At 38.8% G+C, this 20,092-nt stretch overlaps 1 protein-coding gene and 1 long non-coding RNA gene across 3 annotated transcripts in view; one reads left to right on the forward strand and one right to left on the reverse strand.

Moving 5' to 3' along the window:
- The window catches only part of PRKCE (protein kinase C epsilon), a 693,187-nt gene that overhangs the window by 169,071 nt on the left and 504,024 nt on the right, over positions 1-20,092 (reverse strand).
- LOC103092737 (uncharacterized) lies at positions 15,830-19,837 on the forward strand. Of its 2 annotated transcripts, none has more exons than XR_001622837.2 (3): positions 15,830-17,407; positions 17,805-18,178; positions 19,319-19,837. It is a non-coding gene; the product is annotated as an uncharacterized LOC103092737 (long non-coding RNA). The 2 variants fall into 2 exon arrangements; XR_008917229.1 differs by having other exon boundaries at positions 17,805-17,928.

Here is a 20,092-nt window from a genome sequence, read left to right on the forward strand (position 1 = left end):
CCAGCCAGGGCCAGGCCAAGAGGAGAAAATAAAACATTGCCACACCTTTTTTTTTCCTTTCCAACTCTTGAAGTCACACTTAATGTCTTATAAATCCATCCAAGCCTGCAAGTGGGAGGTGGATGTGTGTTTAAAGGAAATAAAAGACCAGAAATAATATTTTCTTTCCACTGCAACCCTCGTGGTTTAAACCCATTAAATTCTGAGTTGATTACAGAAATTAGACACCTTTTAATGAGGGGGACACTGGAGTCTAAGGTGTACCACCCAGCAGGCATGTCAGAACGGCTTGGCAAATAAAAGCCCACAGACAGCTTTCTCATGGCTCAGGGATTCCAAAGAATATTGTTTATTTAGATTTAATAAACTGAATAATCACAAAGAACTCATCAGAAATTTGACGTGCTATAAAGTATAATGGAAAAGCCGTGGCTTTAAGAACTGGAGATGTGCATGATGAGGGCATGATGCCACCTGAAGTTATCTTTGTGTGACTCAGAAATGAAGTGGCTAAACTTCTCGGAAACAGTTTTCTCATCTGTTAAACACGGACAATTAAAAAAAATAGTGTATTGGTTCCAAGGCAGAAGTGTGGTAAGGGCTAGGCAATGGGGGGTAAGTGACTTGCCCAGGGTGACACAGCTAGGAAGTGTTTGAGGCCAAATTTGAACCCAGGACTTCCCATCTCAAGGTCTGGCTCTCAATCCACTGAGCCACCTTGCTGCCCCTAAACATGGACAATTTTTAAACTCATCTTGGCTCTTTCTTCCTTAGTACTGACCAGGGTCCCGTAAGCAAAATGAAAAAGCCAAAATTCTCCCTAAGTCCAGTTGGTTTTTTGGAAAGGCATTTATGGAGGGGCTTTTGCAGGCTTAGCCCTGTGAGGATGGGGTGCTGCCCAAGAGCACAGAGTCCTTACTCTTATAGAAGCTTGGTCAGGGACACACAACTCATGCATGGAACAAGAATAAAGAGCAAATAAGAGCCTAGAACCCAGGGCTGGATACTGTGGCCTGACTCTCAGCTGGGTATAAGCAGAAGGCTTCCTGCATGCAAGAGGCAAGACTGGAGGGGATTTGTGCCGGAATGATAAAAGGAACACCTCTATCCTACACCAGAGGTTCCCCAGACTTGATCTAGTTGCAAGCAGCAGGTGTGTGAACTTCCAGATGTTTCCCTTGACCAGAGGCATTTCCTAGGAAAATTTTAGCTTGATTAACAGGGGAGAGAACAAACCAGCTTCACTCCCTGAGGGCTGGACTCTGGCTTGGACCCACCATTGATTGCAAAATGTGTGTGTAAAGGGCTTTAGACCAATCTGGTACATGCTGTCCCTATCTCGAGGCACTCTATGTCAACAGAGGCTTAAAGGATCCATGTGTCTGGTACATGGTACCCCTCAATTCTGAATGGGGTGGAGGTTTGGGGGTGACTCTGGAGGAGTTTTATGAGACATGAATTTGTAATGCATTCATCCACTGGAAAGGAGGGGAAGAGTGGAATGTCTTCAAGGTCTGGTTTTGAATTCCTCTGATATGACAAAGTCAGTTTTCCTGGTGATATCTATGTTATTATGGAGAAATCTCACTTTCCTGACATCATATCTTTCTTGGGGAATACACGATCCTCCCCCTCATTTCTGTTAAGGCATTTATTATCTCTATGTATAATCTATATCATATTACCTATCTTTGGGGAGGGGGGAGTAGGAAGGAGAAAACATAGACTGCAAAAAAAAATTCAGAAAGTGAATATTAAAAAATACATAAAAATGTAATCTTGAAAAAATAAAATAAGAAGATATTTATTATCAATCTGATGTGTTTTATATTCGTTTTATATTCAACTTCATTTCTCGAACTGTTTTTGAAGTGATAGGGTTCCCCCCCTTCTTATAATACCTTCTCTTCAAGATCTTTTCATCTCAGGTACTTACTTATTCTTCATTAGGTTGGCTGTTTCTCCCCTGAGGATTGGTCATTTTCTCGTCCTTTTCTACTTCTGACTGGTTTGAAGTTCTTTGGTTATTGCTTTTCAATTGTTTCAGTTGTCTCTTAACCCATCATGACCCCAAATGGGGGTTTTCATGGTAAAGAAACTGAATGATTTGCCATTTCCTTCTCCAGTTCATTTTATAAGTGAGGAAACTGAGGCCAACAAGGTTAAGTGACTGGCTCAGGGTCACACAGCTAAGTAACTGTCTGAGGCTGTATTTGAACTCATGAAGATAAGTCTTCCTGATTCCAAGCCCAGTGCTCTACCCACTTTGCCATTTACCTGCCCCATGAGGTATCTTGGTTATTCCTCTTCTTTTTTTCTTCTTTCCCTATTTATTTGGGAGCCTTAAAGAAAAAAAAATATATATATATCCACTCCAAGGATTAAGAGATAGACTCTGTGAGTCGGTGGAAGGTGAGGAATAACTACTTCTGAGACAATCCATTTTATTTCTGAAAACTCTTAAGTTTGGGAAAGTTTTTTGTATACTGAGGATCTAGACAACTTTAACCCACTGCTCCTAGTTCTCCCTTTGAGGTCAAGCAAAACATATTTAATCTCTCTTACATATGATGGCCCTTGAAAGGCTTGAAGACAATCATCAGACCTCAGCCATCCACTCTTCACCTCTCCAGGCTATGTATTCTTAGTCTCTCCAAGCAAGTCTTACACAGTGTGGTTTTGAGAACTCTGGGCATCCTAGTTTCCATCTGTTCTGAGTGATGAGCTCCATCCAATTGGCCAATGTGCTTCCTAGGATGTGCCTACAACTGAAAACAACTGAAAACATCTCAAGATGTGGTCTAAACTGGACAGAATATACTAGGACCATCACCTTCTTTGTTCTGGATAATTAATTAATAAAACAATTAATTGTTTTTGACTATCAGGTCAGAATGTTGACTCATTGAAGTCTTTGTCATGTGCTATATTACTGTCAAGTCATGACTCCTCCCATCTTGTGCTTATGGAGTTTTGGAACCCAGGTGCAGGGCGGAACATTGATCCCTTTTAAACTTCATTATTATCAGTGGTTATAATAATTAATTATCAGTAATTCATAATTATCATTAAACTTATAATTGGCAGCCTGGTGAGATCTTGGTGTATCCTTATTCATCCAGTTGATCCATTCATCCCTTCTGACTATCATCTACAAACCTGTAAAAGCTATGCCCAAGTTATGAAGAAAAAAGACTGAACAGAAATGAGGTTCACCCCTCCACCAAGGTCTCAGGGCATCCATTAAAAAAAAAAAAGGATCATAAGGCTGATGGATAGTCCATCATCATTCACCAAACCTTCTGGAAAAAGGCTAGGCACTAGGAAAGAAAAGATCAAAAGCAATTTAACATATATTACTACATGGGTAAGCATTCCCTTTATTTGTGTGTCTGGAGGTCAATGGAGGCAATGGGGAAATCATGGGAAGAGACCTGGACCTGGAGATCCAGGAGACCTGCATTTAAATCTTAGTCTTGATACACATATTAGCACTGGGACCACTCTGAGCATCATTTCCCTCATCTATAACAAGGGGATAATACAATTTTTACTTCCTACATCACAGGATTGTTGTGAATAAAATAGTTTGGAAACATTGAAGACCATTTTAAATGGTTAGTTTATTACATTTATTAATTGATTTTAGACATGAACTTGAATTAGTGAGGTGGGACAGGGAGTATATGCACTGGACTTAAAGTCAGGAAGATCTGAATTGAGAATCTGCCTCAGATACTTACTAACCTGTGTGAGCCTGGACAAGTCACTGACCCTCTATTTGCTTGTTTCCTTAACAGGAATAGGACAGTAAACATCAGGATAATTAAATCAGGATAATAATAACACCTCCTCCCCATGATGTGAGGATTAAATGAGAGACCAGATATGTACAGTGCTTTGAAAACTTTTAAAGCACAATATTATTACTATTACTTACTATTTCCCTATTACTAGTATTATTTTATTCTTTTGTTATAGTTACTATTGATTATTATTCTTATTTAACTATTACTATTTGACTAACATTATTTTTATTTGACTATTACTCTTTGATTATTACTACTGTTATTTGACTATTACTATTATTATTTTACTATTACTATTAGACTATTACTATTATATTATTGCTATTATTATTTTACTATTTGACTATTAGTATTATTATTTGACTATTACTCTTATTATTTTGTTATTATTATTTGATCATTACTATTGTTATTTGACTATTGTTATTATGAGTCTACTATTACTACTTGACTATTACTATTATTTGACTATTTCTACTTATTACTATTATTTTGCTATTACTATTAGACCATTACTACTGTTATTTGAAAATTGCTATTATTTGGCTATTTCTATTTGACTATTACTATTGTTATTTGACTATTACTATTTGATTATTGCAATTATTATTTTACTATTACTATTAGACTATTACTATTATTGACTATTACTATTGTTATTTGACTATTACTATTATTTTGCTATTATTATTAGACTTACTATTGTTATTTGACTATTGCTATTATTTGACTATTTCTATTTGACTATTACTATTATTATTTTGCTATTACTATTAGACTAATACTATTGTTATTTGACTGTTACTATTATTTGACTATTTCTATTGTTATTTGATTATTAGTGTTATTATTTTGCTGTTATTATTACTAATAGTCTCTCTGCTGGCCTTGAATCTGGAGATCATGACCCTAGGCTGGTCCTTGTGCTGAGTTCAGCTGAGCTTGTCCCTTTGGAGAGTTGAGCAATCTCAGTCACTTGCTAGGGTGAGGTATGGGCATGAGTGAGAAATCCTCCTGCTTTGTTTTTGGCATTCTTTCACATCCATCATCTCACTTGACCCTCACTATTATTGGTAAAGAAATAAAGGTACCGACAGGTTACGGTCACAGAGTGAATTAGGAGCAGATGTGCTGGTTAGTGAATTCTTGCAAAGGATTTTCTGATTTTCTGAGATACTGGAATATTCGGAATCCTGTTTTTAGCACATGCTCTAAGTTATATGCTTCCAAATGGCAGAGCCCTAAATGACTCCATCCAGACATAGCAGAAACTGTGTCTTCGGTTCTTCTTCTTTGTTCCCTATTAAATTGTGAGCTCTTTGAGGGCTGGGACTAACTTTTTTTTCTTATTTATATCCCCAATGTTTAGCCTGGCACGTATTAAATATTTGTTTAATATATATTTGGATTTTTAAATAAATGTTTGAGTTAAAAATATTTAATAAATGTCTGAATTCAATCTGAATTAAATTGTTTACACATCATTTAGCTAAGGCTCACATTTGATGATCAATAAACAAACTCATTGCCTTCTTTGCTCCCTTTTTTACTCCTTTTTTCTGTGCTTTTATTCGTTGAAAATTGTTTGTGGGGCAGGGAGGTGGCTCAGTGGATTGAGAGTCAGGCCTAGAGATAAGAGGTCTTGGGTTCAAATTTGACCTCAGATACTTCCTAGCTGTATGACTCTGGGCAAGTCACTTAAGCCCCATTGCCTGTCCCTTACCATCTTCTGCCTTGGAACCAATACACAGTTTTGATTTTAAGACAGAAGGTAAGGATTTTTCTTTTTTTAATAAGATTTGGTGGAATAGCTAGGTAGCACAGTGGATAGAGCATAAGGTCTACAGTTGGGAGGACTCTGCTTCAAATCCGGTCTCAGATCAGCTATGTGACCCTGGGCAAGTCACCTGACCCTGGCTGCCTAGCCCTTGTCACTCTAGAGTTGATATTAAGGCAGAAAGTAAGGGCTTAGGGAGGGAAATGATGTTTGGACCCCCTCTTTCCAATACATCCTCTTTGGACTGAGTTCTACTCATGCACATGACATCTTCCCTGCCTCTCCCTTTTCCTCACTTCCAAATTAAAAATGGAGAAATAGACAAGTATATTGTGAAGGAACAGAGGGACTGGGCTGGATATACCAAGTACAAATCCATGGGAGATGAGGAAGAAAGGATAAGTTGCCTGAAAGAAGGCTCTTCATTGGGGATTCTGGGGGCATTAGACAGCCAGCAATGGAAGGCCCCAATTGATATTGTTAAAAATATTCATTCATTCATTCATTCATTCATTCATTCATTTATTCATTCATTCATTCATTCTGCTCTTATTAAGTGCTTACTCTGGGCATACTAAAAAGAAAATGAAACCATCTTTGCCCTCAAGAGGCTTACATTCTAGCAGGGGAAAACAGAACATCGCTATTAAAATACACCAGAAGCAAACAAAAATATTTGGGGGTGGGGGTGGGGGGTGGAGCTCTAGCACTGGTCAGGGGTTTGGGGGAGGAAAGAATGAGAAAAGGCCTCATGTAGTCAGTGGCGATTGAGCTGCATCTTGGAAGGAATCTATAGATTCTAAAGGGAAGGAGTAAAGAGGGAATGAATTCCAGGTGTGGAGGCAGCCAGAGCAAAAAGCCATGGAGACAAGTGTTGGAATGCTGTATAGGAAGAACAGCAAGGGGTCCAGGTGGGAGGAATGTGGAGTGCCTGAAGGAGAACAGCGCCACAAGGAAGGAAAGGTTGTCTGCAGCCAGACTTCCAGAGGGTTAAAATGACAAATGGAGAATTCTGATTTCATTCTAGACCAGGCAATCTGGTGAAATTCTTGTCATAATCTTGTTTTTAAATGTATAAAACAAAACACATAGGATTACAAATGAAACCAATTATAATAAAATATAGTTATTTTATATATAAAAATATATATAATATATATAACATTTTTATATATAAAAATGTATTTATATTTTTTACAAGTAACTGACCTAAAGTTAAAGAGTCCCCTGGGCTAAGGGTAGCTAGATGGCTCAGGGGATAGAGAGCCAGGCCTGGAATAAAGAGGACCTGGGTTCAAATCTGACCTCACCTGTGACCCTCAGCAAGTCACTTAAATTCCCACTATATAGCCATTACTGTTCTACAGAGACATGGCATTATTTCTAAGACAGAAGGTAAGAGTATATATATAAAAAAAAAGATCCCTGAATTAAAGGTAAAAGAAATCTATTGAACAGGGTCAAGCCCATGCTTTTGGGATATCTGTTTGGCAACTGAGTGGACAGCAGATTGGAGAGGGGAGAGATCTGAGTCAGAGATATCAGTGAGAAGGCTTTCTCAATTGTCCAGGTAAGAGGGGATGGGGGCTATGCTAGGTTGTGCTTGTGTGAGTGAGGAGAAAAGGAAAGAAGAGCGGTGTCATGAGTGTAGAAACCACAAGGTGTGGCAACCGATTTGATATAGCAGGGGAGGGAGAAGAAAGAACCAAGAATGATTACAAGGTCATGAGTAGAACATAAAGATGGTGTTAGGCAAAATAGAGAGAGAGAATTTAGGAAGAGGGAAGAAAGGGACAAGGTGGCAGGGGGAGAGCAAAAATAAAGAATTCTATTTTTTAGACATGAATTTGAGATGCCAACGGGACATTTTGTAAAAAATGTCCAACAGGCAATTGAGGACCTCTTGCTCTCAAAGGGGGAAAACATCTTCTCATGAGGAACATCCCAATTCCATACTGGGGGCTCTATTTATACCCTAGCATTCAGAAGATAGAGGTCTTCCTCGTCAGATATTTCAGACAGTCTATGATTTAGAGCTTCTCTACTTTGTTCTTAAGAGGTGATAAATTTCATCTAGAAATTTTCTTTTCCTTATTCAATAATTGTTACTAAATAAACTTAGGATCAAAGACTTGGGGTTAGAGTGTACTGTAATTATTATCTAATTATCTAATATTATTTATCTATAATAATTATCTATCTAGTCCAATCCCTCATTTGATATACAGGGAAATTGAACTGCAGAGAACAAATCAAATAGGCCTTGGAAATTATGGAAAGTTCAGAAAGAAAGATCCGAGGGACAGTCAGGTGGCTCAGTGAATAGAAAACCAAGTCTGGAAATGAGAGATCCTAGGTCCAAATCTTGGCTCAGACACATTTTTTAGCTGTGTGACCTTGGGCAAATCACCTAATCCCAACTGTTGAGTCCTTACCACACTTCTACCTTGGAACTAATAGTATGAATTCTAAGGCATAAGGGAAGAGGTATTTTAAGGAAGGAAGGAAGGAAGGAAGGAAGGAAGGAAGGAAGGAAGGAAGGAAGGAAGGAAGGAAGGAAGGAAGGAAGGAAGGAAGGAAAGAAGGAAGGAAGGATGGAAGGGAGGGAGGGAAGGAGGGAGGGAGGAAGGAAGGAAGGAAGGAAGGAAGGAAGGAAGGAAGGAAGGAAGGAAGGAAGGAAGGAAGGAAGGAAGGAAGGAAGGAAGGAAGGAAGGAAGGAAGGGAGGGAGGGAGGGAGGGAGGGAGGGAGGGAGGAAGGAAGGAAGGAAGGAAGGGAGGAAGGAAGGGAGGGAGGGAGGGAGGGAGGGAGGGAGGAAGGAAGGGAGGAAGGAAGGAAGGAAGGAAGGAAGGAAGGAAGGAAGGAAGGAAGGAAGGAAGGAAGGAAGGAAGGAAGGAAGGAAGGAAGGAAGGAAGGAAGGAAGGAAGGAAGGAAGGGAGGGAGGGAGGGAGGGAGGGAGGAAGGGAGGAAGGAAGGAAGGAAGGAAGGAAGGAAGGAAGGAAGGAAGGAAGGAAGGAAGGAAGGAAGGAAGGAAGGAAGGAAGGAAGGAAGGAAGGAAGGAAGGAAGGAAGGAAGGAAGGAAGGAAGGAAGGAAGGAAGGAAGGAAGGGAGGGAGGAAGGAAGGAAGGAAGGAAGGAAGGAAGGAAGGGAGGGAGGGAGGGAGGGAGGGAGGGAGGGAGGGAGGGAGGGAGGAAGGAAGGAAGGAAGGAAGGAAGGAAGGAAGGATGGAAGGAAGGATGGAAGGAAGGAAGCAAGGAAGGGGAAAGGCTAACTCCAAATCATATGTTATTTCTACATTTTCTATGTACAGGTCAGTACATGCTGTAATTGTGTGGATCACATAAGATATCTAAGACTTTGAAAACCTTAAAATGCTATAGAAAAGCTAGCTATTCTTATAACATTCTTTCAATGGAGCAAGTGCTCATGTTTTGAGTTGTTTCTCCAGGAGTGTGCCCTATATGCCATCTATACAAAGGCAATGGTATTCTCCTTCAAGAATTGAAGGCCCTCCAAAACCCAGACCAACTCTAGCCATCCAATCTTAGTCCTCATTATTGTCTGACTAGTTTCATCTTGGGGCAGCTTAGTCGGTACAGTGGACAGAGTGCCCAGCCTGGAGTCAGGAAGACCTGAGTTTAAATTTAATGTCATACACTTAATAGCTGGATGACTCTGGATAAGTCACTTCATCTTATTTCCTCAGTTTCTTCATCTGTAAAATAAATTAGGGAAGGAAATGAAAAACTAACTTTGTATCTTTGTCAAAAAAAAAAATAAAACCCAAACGGGGTCATGAAGAGTTGGACATGACTGCAATAAATGAACAAAGCTTCAGCTTGTCTCCTCATTGTTCCACTTTGACACTGTTTATGAATTCATGCCCTTACTGATTCTGCTCCCCTGTAATCATTCTCTGATTGTTTACAATATGTATGTCTTTATCTCCTCAATAAAGTTAGGTCATCGAATCATGGATTCAAAGAACATTCATCACACGTTCCTTAAAGACAACTTTGTGTCTTCTGCTTTGTTTCTTCTTAGTCTTGCCCCAACACAAAGATGCTCATGATAGGCAGGCAGCTGAGGAACTAAACTGTGTTTACATAGTAAGTGGCCACGGTTATTCACAGACTCTCTGACCAGAGTAAAGACTATTTCTTGGTAAAAACTTCATTACCCCACAAAGCAATTGAGTTTACAGCATAGGTACCATTACCATGAGACAATATCCAACCAAGCCAGCCAACCTAAATTAACACAGCCAACCTCAACTAGTCCTAAGTCCTCATTTGTTTTGGGATTGTGCCAAAGTTAGCTAAACCTAGAAAAAATTGGTTTGTTTTTTTAATCAAAATTCTTCTATCAAAACAAAATAAATTTCAAGTATAAAGATATAGGCAAAATGTTTGAACAAATGTCACTAGGTATGTGACACATCAAGCATGTGTGTAGCCTGATACAAATGTAACTGAGGGGCATGGAAGGTCAATAACTTTTCAAAGGTCTCACAGTTGCTAAGGATCTAAGGTGGGACTTGAACACAGGTTCCCCTAGAGCCATTATTCTAGTTACACAACATCATGTCATCATAAAAGACCATGTTTCATTTATTAATTATCCTTTGAAGCTAAAGTATTTTAATGGAATTTTGTATTAAATAAGCATATCTGTTTGTTATTTTCCTTCTGATTGGGGGAAAGTGTGTGTGTGTGTGTGTGTGTGTGTGTGTGTGTGTGTGTGTGTGAGTGTGTGTGTGTGTGTGTGTGTGTAAGAAAATGGAGAAATTACAGTTCAAATGACTTTCACTCTGGCTGGAAAGATTTTTTCCTTCTTTTTTGCCATATAAGCATGTCTATAAGAAGTCCCAACAAGCTCTGAAAGTTATATAACATATTTCGCATTTTTAGGGACTATAATTAGAGTGATAAGATTATGGCAAAGATCCTAGAACAGATTAAGGATACAACATGGTGATGAAAGAAGGCTTGGGTCAATAAGAGTACAGACCTGAAACTGTTTTTATTGAACAAGAATTAGGTATGAGGAGCATTTAGTAATCCTGTGTTTACACAATGCCTTTAAGAAGTTATTTTTCAGAGCACCTACACAAAATAATCCATTTCCAAAGGTGTTACAAATCGGCTTGGGTAGAGCATGCCCTTCTGAGTTTAGAATGAAGTTTTGAAATGAGAAGCTCATAAGATAAGGGGGAGCGTTGCTACCAAAAAAAGAAAAAAAAGCCTTTAAGAGAATGGGAGGCAGCATTAATACAATGGACTGATAATCAGTAGAACTGAGGGGAGGGCTGGTCCTACTCTGCCATTCATTAGCTAGGTGATTTCAGCTAGATAATTTCCTCTTTGTTTTTTTTTTTCCTTTTGAGAATATACAATTTTGATTAGGAAGGTGGATTGTATTCCCAATAATAAGCATCAACAACATTCCTAACTAATGGAACGATTATTGTCCAGGTGTTAATTCTTGTAATAAAAAGTCTTGTTGAGATGGAAACACAGTTCAAGAACGGGATGGATCTATCTAGAAAAATCTATTTGTAAGTCTCAGATCTTTTAGCTGACAAATAAAGAAAATGGACTGGATCAGTGCTTTCAAAGTCGATGCTCCCTGGCTATTGTTTGGGCAACAGCTACTAGTGCTACCTAAATCAGTTTAAAATATAACTGGGAAATACTGAAAAAGAACAAATAAAAATAAAATTGAACATAGATGATGTTAATTTGTGACTTTCTACATCAATATGAATAGCACAGGGATCCTTATGTATGTTGCACTTTAAGGTTTGCAAAAAAATTTACATATATTATCTCATTTGATCTTCACAACAACCTATTGTGTTAGAGATAGGAAAGCTCTATGGCACAGTGGCTAAAGCATTAGGCTTGGGATCAGTAAGATTCATCTTCATGAGTTCAAATCCTGCCCCAGACAGTTACTAGCTGGATGACAATGAGCAGCAAGTCATTTACCCTGTTTGCCTCAGTTTCCTCATCTGTAAAATGAGCTGGAGAAGGAAATGGCAAATTGCTCCAGCATCTTTGTCAAGAGAATCCCAAATGGGGTCACAGAGAGTTGGATATAACTAAAACAATTGAATAACAATAAAATTATAGTGATAAGGAATCTGAAGCTGAAAGAAGGTCACCAAGCTAGTAAATGTCCAAGGGAGGACTTCCTGACTCCCAGTGTAGCAGTATAAATTAAAATACTTAGTTAAAATACCACTAAATTTCTGACTAGAGTATTGATATAACACTGGATATATACATATAAAACCAAAATAGTCAGTTTTACTCAACAGAAGAGGCTGAACTAACCCAACAGCTATTAAAGTCCAAACTCTATCTAAAGTCAAACCTGCTGTTAATTTAGAAAAAGAAAAAATAAATATATAAACATTTCTTTACCAGGTTTTTTCAAGAATATAACACATTATGGGAGAATGATCCTTTGCTGTCCCTCTATTGGTGTGAGGTAACTGTAGGTGAGGGAGAGGGGTAGGAGCTCTGATGAATAAGCCTCCATTTATTGAAAAATTACACAGATACAATAACATATGGGCATCAAAGTATAATGAAATGGCTTCTTTTTCCAGCTGGGGCTGGTTACCTACCACCAAAACCATTAGTGAGAAAGGACTCAGGAGAAAAGAGGAAGGAGAGATATTCATGGTCCTATAAAGGAACTTTTGTTTGAAATTTCCTAGATAGGGGGGCAGCTAGGTGGCTCAGTGGCTAGAAAACATGCCTGGAGATGAGAGTTCCTGGGTTCAAATCTGACCTCAGACACTTCCTAGTTGTGTGACCCGGGGCAAGTCACATAACCTGTACTTCCTAGTCCTTTCTGCTCACCAATATTTAGTATTGATTCTAAGATGGAAGGTAAGGTTTTTTTTTTTTTTTTAAGAAATTTCCTAAAGAAAGCGAAGGGAAATATTGGAGGGAAATTAGAGATCAAGCTCTAAACCATGGAAGTTGTCTCAGACAGACTCATACATGGCCAATAATTAGAGAAGAAAATAAATCTTTTGAATCAGAAGAACCCCTAGGGAACATCTAGACCAAATTTTACATGAGTTAAGCTCAGTTCATAAACCCATAATCTTTAGCGTCCTCTAATTTCTACACTTTCATGAGCTTTTACTGGGTTTCCTGAATTCTTTGATGACCATTCTTTGAAGAATACTCTAGCCTTTCTGACTACATAATAAAATAAAATATAAAAAAATAAAATAAAGAGGAAAGTTCAGTTCATGATTCAGTTCAAATTCCATCTTCTATAGGAGACTTTTCTTCTCAGCTGCTATTGTCATCCCCTCTGAGGATGTTCAATCATTTTTCAGTCAAATCTAACTCTTTGTGACACCATTTTGATTTTTCTTAGCAAAGATACTGTAGTGGTTTGCCATTTCCTTCTCCAGCTCATTTTACAGATGAGGAATCTGAGACAAAAGCATTAAGTGACTTGCTTGGGGACACACTGAGGCCAGATTTGAACTCAGGGAGTCTTCCTGATGCCATCATATAAGATAAACCAGACACACTTGACCTTAGCCCAAAGGCTGAGAATCGATCTCGACAAACAAGAGAAAGTATACTCCACCACTTGAATGTGGTGGTAGCCACAAGAACAGACCTGCTCAAGACCTCAGAGAAATTAGGGACCATTGGCTCAGCCACCAGAAAGAATAATGGAGGTGAGAGAGCTCTCTCCCACCTGGGTCATCTCACCCCACTCTACTACTAAGAATGCTAATATAGACTAGCACTGGTCCAGGGGTTATAGCGCAGAAAACTTTGTTCAAAGATTCATTCTCAGGGTTGTTTTACAAATAAAAAGAGGTAATGTAGGAAAAGCAATTGGTAAATCTTGACAAGCTGCATAAATGGCAGCAATAAAATATAGTTATAAATATAAATTATAATTAATGACAATATTATTATCATTTCCCATTAGCCAGAGCAGTTTGATTAATGGTCACTTTTATTGGCTAGTGCCAACATTACCTACCACCTGACTTTGATTCAGAACACACATTAAAATAGAATTGGGGAAAAAAAGGGAAGTTGTAGAATAGTAAATGCCAAGACAAACTACCTATGGTTCATGTGACCCTGTCTTCTGAAATAGTGTATTTCAGTGATCAAAGATACCAAGTCTTTCTATATTTTAAAAAGAGAAGAATGAAGTTTAATGGAAAACTAAGCATCTAAATTGAAAATTGTCAGCAAGTCAGTCAAAAAGCATTTTTTAGAAGTATTTGCTATGTGCCAGGAACTAATTTGTGTGGATACAAAGAAAGAGAAAATCATTCTCTGCCCTTGAGGAACTCATGTTCTATGTTGCTTTTGTTTGGAAGAAGGGATTTTATTTATTTATATTTTATTCTATACTTGACAAATACCAAATAAAATAAATGTTTTCACACATATTGGAGAACAGAAAGGGATTATAATATAGAGCTTGCCTTTTTTTAAAGTATATATTAAAATTCAAATGTAGCTCTCATGGCTGAAGAGCTTGGCCTGCCTTCAGTTCCTTTCTCATTATTTTTTGGAATCTCATCCTACCTCTCTCATCATTTTTTTCTTCCTTCCCCTATACCTCCCACATACTCACATTCCAATGGGGAAGTGTAATAGTGCCAGAAAAATGTGCTAAGAGAAATCTTAGAAGAAAGAGATCACTTTCACCTCTTTGAGAAGATTATGATCAAATATAGTACATTTGGGAGAAAATTTAAAGAGGACTAGACCCTTGGTGTGGTACAAAACATCTTTTTTCTTCATAAGCTACATGAGTAGGAATAGAAAATAGTAGACTGAGACTTGTACACGATTGACTGGGCCATGTCTAAGTCTAGGTCAGAGTGTGAAGACTCTAGTCTTCTGCTATTTCTTGAATGAACAACAAATAATGCAAAAAAGAAAATAAGAAGAAAAAAACTCTTAAGAGGACACTAACCAGATCAGTCCACTGGGAGACGAGGACTGATTCTATCTAGCAATTTCAGTTTGATCTAAGAGAAAAAGTTGTTGTGGTGGTGTTATTATTGTTATGTTTAAGTGCCTTATGGACATAGGGCATCATGACATGCGCTAGCAACACAGCCAGATGGTCAAGGGAGAGAGAAGGGGATGATAGGGGAGGACAAAGATCTGAGACAAGCCCAGGGTTATTTTATATGATTTTCATAATATTGTCCTAGGAATCAGGAATTCTGATTTGCCGGTAAAATTATAGCAGAGACCAACAACTAGTTTCTAAGCTTTTGGAAATGCAGCATTAGGTTGAATTAACTGGAAGAAGTTGAGAGTAGGATAAAGAGAGGAAGGTCCAATCCTTTAATAACAAGCTGCCCCAATAAAAAGCTGAATCATTTAAAAATATTGAAGTGTCTTCCTTTTCCTTTCCTTTCCTTTCCTTTCCTTTCCTTTCCTTTCCTTTCCTTTCCTTTCCTTTCCTTCCTTCCTTCCTTCCTTCCTTCCTTCCTTCCTTCCTTCCTTCCTTCCTTCCTTCCTTCCTTCCTTCCTTCCTTCCTTCCTTCTCTCTCTCTCTCTCTCTCTCTCTCTCTCTCTCTCTCTCTCTCTCTCTCTCTCTTTATTTGGAGAAGGCTAAAATAGACATTCTCTGCTTCAGCTAGTTAGTAGAAATCTGTCTTATCTCTGCAAAGTCTAGTAAGAATTCAGAGTTGTATAAGGGAAAGAACAAAAGTCAAGCCATCACCTCACTACCCATGGACCATCACCTCCCTGCAGACCTTGATGTTAACAACCCAGGGCTCTGAACCCAAGAGCCCTGAGAATAAAAATGCTTCCAGTCCAGTACCTTTAGCCATCATCCCAGGAAAAAATTTCTTTGAAGACACAACCTGGCAACTGTCTCAGGCAAGTGCTTCAACCTATCTTTTGAAGACCCAGAAGGAAAAGTTCTTGTCACCCAATCCTCTCAAATAGTCCAATTATCATAAACTGATACCATTTTATCAATTGAAAGGACATAAAGGGAGGCATTACCATCACCGCACCCCAATTCATGTGTGTTATCTCTCCCATTAGAATCTGAGGTCCCTACAAACAAGAACTCCCTTTCCTATTTGTATTCCTATCCCTTTGCTTTGCATATAGTGTTTAATAAATAATTAATTAATTCATTCATTCATTCATTCAACACTGAATTTTGAACCAGGAGATCTATAATCTCGTTTTTGTCATTAATGGGCTGGTCTCATGATGAAAAAGAAGGACGCATAGCCTGAGTGTCCCAATGTCAGAAGAAAGGGTAAGAGCAGGGGTTCTTCATCTTGACTGTGCCACAGACCTTTCTGGGGACTAGTCTGGTGAAGCCTACAGACCCCTTCTCAGAATGTTTTATTTTGAATTTACTTGTTTATTATATTAAGATCCCAGGTAACTCCCTTCCTTACTCCCTTCCCTCTTCTCATCAGTGAAGGTATCATCTCATAGTATGTGTAAATTATACCTTGCTTATTTCTTTTTATCAGTTCTTTCTCTGGAGGCAGATATACTCAAGCCATTCTTCAAATAATTATTCTGTTGCTATAAATAATGTTCTCTTGCTCCTACTCATTTCATGCTTCATCATTTCATGTAGGTCTTTCCACATTAAAAAACATTAACCTGTTCACCATTTCTTGTGGTATAATAATATTCTATCCCAATCATATGCCACAACTTGTTTAGCCATTTTCCCAGTTGATGGGCATCCCTTCAATTTCCAGTTCGTTACCACCACAAGAAAAGCTGCTGTAAATATTTTAGATCATAGATGTTTTCTTCTTTTTCCCTTGATCACCTTAGGAAATAAAGCTAATGGTGGGGTTGCTGGGCCAAAAGGTATGCACATTTTTGTAACTCTTTGGGCATAATTTCAAATTGCAGATTTATTAAATTTTTATTTAAATTTAATCAAAATAAAATTTGGAATTAAATATTGAATTTATTAAATTCAACATTATTAAAAATAATTGAGGGAAATGCTGAATTTAATTTAGAAATTATTCAGAATGAAGACACCATTTAATTTCCCCATTAAATTTCACAAATCCTCTGAAATCTATCCACAAAAGTCAAAATGAGAACCTTTGGGTAGCGAGTGCCCCTAGAGCCACTACTGTAGGATACAATGATTTTTGGATAAATAAGGCTTACAAAAAAAAAACAGTCAGAAACTTAAATTCCCCCAAAGGAGGGTGATGCATGTAGAAGAAACTCATTCACATGGGCTTCAAGGAAAAAAGCTAAGAGAGGTCAGGTCTAGAAAATGAAATCAGGCCTGAACAATTTGCAAAGTTGTAGAGAATGTGCTCCAGAGAACTATTTCTCCATTCTCCTGTCATCTGCTCGTTGCCAGTTGCCTCACAATCACACCATCAAGGAGTGGAGCCAGCACTGGGAGAGTATCTGGGGGGCTGGAAGTCTCCGCAGCACATTTGCAGGCCACGGCACTGGTGAGCATCTTCTGAAATCGGTTCATTTCAAGTTCATCCACGGACTAGTAGTTAACAGTAGTTTGAACTTTTAGCCTGTGAGATATCCTGCCCATTTGTAAGCAAACATGTGGTGGGGACAAACAGTTTTTATACAACCCTTCATTGTACCCTGATAAGATCTAGGGAAACGTTTTTGTGTTTTTTTTTTCCATAGTTTAGATTTCTTTATTCAAATATCACACAGAAAATTCCCCATCTGGCTCTGCCAACATTCTCTCCTCTCTGGGAAACAGCCTTCATTAACAATGCCATTGGAAACTCGATGGGAGAAAATTTGCAACACAGAACTGGTAAGGCTGGGTTTCCTTTGGTTTCTTCAGCAGCCTCTTCCACAATGGATTGGGGTGGGCGCTGGGTGGCATAGATGGGGATCAAAGAGGTGCTACCCCCACCCGCTGTCTCCCTGGCTCTGGCAGCAGTGGCTAAGACTGGCGTATCTACCATGGATTTGTTTCTCCTCTCCCTAAAGTCTTCCCCCAAATCCTCCTGAAACTGAGACAAGTTTCAGTGGGCTGAGTAGACAGACGGGGTGAGAACCGTATTACAACAACGTCCTGCCTATACCAGGAAAATAGCCTGGGAGTTACATGGCAGTTGTTTCCTTCCAACACATCATAATTGAAGTGAATAATGTTGGTTTTTTTCCCCTCCCCTCTTTTCTTTCTTCTCCTTTTCTTTTTGAGGCAGGTAAAACAATACACAGCTATAGTGTTACAATTCTGGAGAAGCAAGCATTAGCCTGAGGGATATTTGAACTCGACCTGAGCATTTTGTGTAACAACTCGACACTGCTGCTAAATTGCATTACCTGGTAATGTCTTTGTACCTGTCATGTGGTAATAATGCCTCCTCACTTTTCTCACAGTAGGATAATTACTGATGGGAAGAGGTGAAAAAGTCTCCCATGCCTGCTATAGAAGTTTGAACTCTTATCTGCAGCTTAGCCATACAGGTTTCAGATCCAGAAACTGAGTCGTAATTCTACAGAGTCGAGATTCTTGGGCTCTTGGGATTCCAGTGAATTCAGAAAGGAGGAAGGAAGAGTCGCACAGATCTTAAAGGTTAATATCTGGACAGTCCACTGAAGTTTGAGAAATTAGAGGTTTTTGTTATAAAGATTTTCCCCCCAATTTGTTGCTTCCCTACTAATTCTGGTTGCACTGGTTTTGTTTGTACAAACCCTTTTTAATTTAATGTGTTCAAAATTATTCATTTTACATTTTGTAATATTCTCTATCTCTTACTTGGTTTTAAATTCTTTCCTTTCCCACAGATCTGACAGTTATCTATTCTATGTTCACCTAATTTACTTATAATTTCCTTCTTTATATTTAAGTCATTCACCCATTCTGAATTTATCTTGGTGTAGGGTGTGAGACACTGATCTAAACCTAATCTCTCCCATACTGTTTTCCAATTTCCCCAGCAGTTTTTGACAAATAGTAGGTTTTTATTCCCAAAGCTGGGAACTTTGGGTCTGCTTGAAGTTTGGAAGGCAAATGGTTTTAGGTCCTGTCAAGGGTGGAAAGACATAAGAATAGCTGAATTGGGGGGGAGGGAATTCTAGGCCAATATGCCTTGGGTCAGAAGATGACTACAGGGATGATAGGAAACAGAAGCCAGTCATGGAATTATTTGCTTTGGAAAAGTCATCAAGACTCAGGGAAAGAGGGAAATCAGAATGCATACCTGAATAAAATAAAACTCAGTCATTTGATTGCCTAATCAGACAGGGACTGGATCATTGATTTCATGAATAGAGAGAACTTCTCAAAGTAGAAATACTTTCTTCTAAAGCAACCTGGTACTTTCTCTGTGAGTCAGAGACTTTCCCAGCACCCACAGAGACAGTATGTGTCAAAAGTTAGGAACTGAGCCCAGATCTTCCTGGCTCTGGGGCTAGATCTCTAGTCAGAATGTCATCTTGTCTCGCACCTGATAGAAAACAGAAAATATGAAAGGGAGTAAACCAACTGATTGCCCATATTGTCCTTGTTTTGGCAAGTCAGGCTCCCCCACAATCTGACCATCATTTCTGTACCCAGTCATCTCTCTCACTACTTCTCTGCACAAATCTTTTCCATCCTAATTTGCTTACTGTATCCTTGAATGTTGTTGTTCAGTCATATCTGATTCTCCATGACCCCATTTGGGGTTTTCTTGGCAAAGATACTGGAATGATTTGTCATTTCCTTTTCCAGCTTCTTTTACAGATGAAGAAACTAAAGCAAATGGAATTAAGTGACTTGCCCAGGATCACACCATTAGTGTCTGAACCCTAGATCTGAACCCAGGTTTGGTGCTCTAGCCAATATACTCCATAGCTATTCTATTGGAATCCTATGCATCCTTGAAAACAATTCTGTTTTCAATGCCTTTGATGTTCTTCTCTCCTTGCTTCAAGACCCCTCTCAAGGAGGACCTCTTTCAGGAAGACAGTCATCAGCCATCTTTCCATCAGATGTGGCATACACAGCCTTCTATTGTGATTCACTATCAGTGATTTGGCTCTTCATCTAGACTGTAAAACTGAGTCCTTATCTTATACCTTGTTGTATCCCCAAACCCCGCAGGGGTAGAATGGGATTAGCTCCAATCAGCTCATAGGTATACATTTTTCCCCCAGGAGAGCTGGTTATTAAACATTTACTAACACATCCCTGCTTGCATGCAAAGGCACTCAATAAATCTCTGCCATCTGTAATAAAGACATTCTCTGCCCACAACAGGCCTGTTTCTGTCTCATACTGGCAAGTCTCATTTACTGGAAAATGGGAACCAAGGGGGGCATCCACCAGGAGGCAAGCAGAGGTGAGAAAAAAACTGCCAATCCTGCCACATAAGGGTGAGGCTATGTTCAGGAGAGTCTTCTGTCTCCATATTCTACCATATAATCCATTTCATTTATAGCATATATATTTCAGGAATGAATGTCCTAGCTGGTAGGACTGAGAAGTAAAAGGGAAAAAAACCAA

Source organism: Monodelphis domestica, chromosome 1 (assembly GCF_027887165.1).
Source record: "Monodelphis domestica isolate mMonDom1 chromosome 1, mMonDom1.pri, whole genome shotgun sequence".
NCBI classification, from domain to species: Eukaryota; Metazoa; Chordata; class Mammalia; order Didelphimorphia; family Didelphidae; genus Monodelphis; species Monodelphis domestica.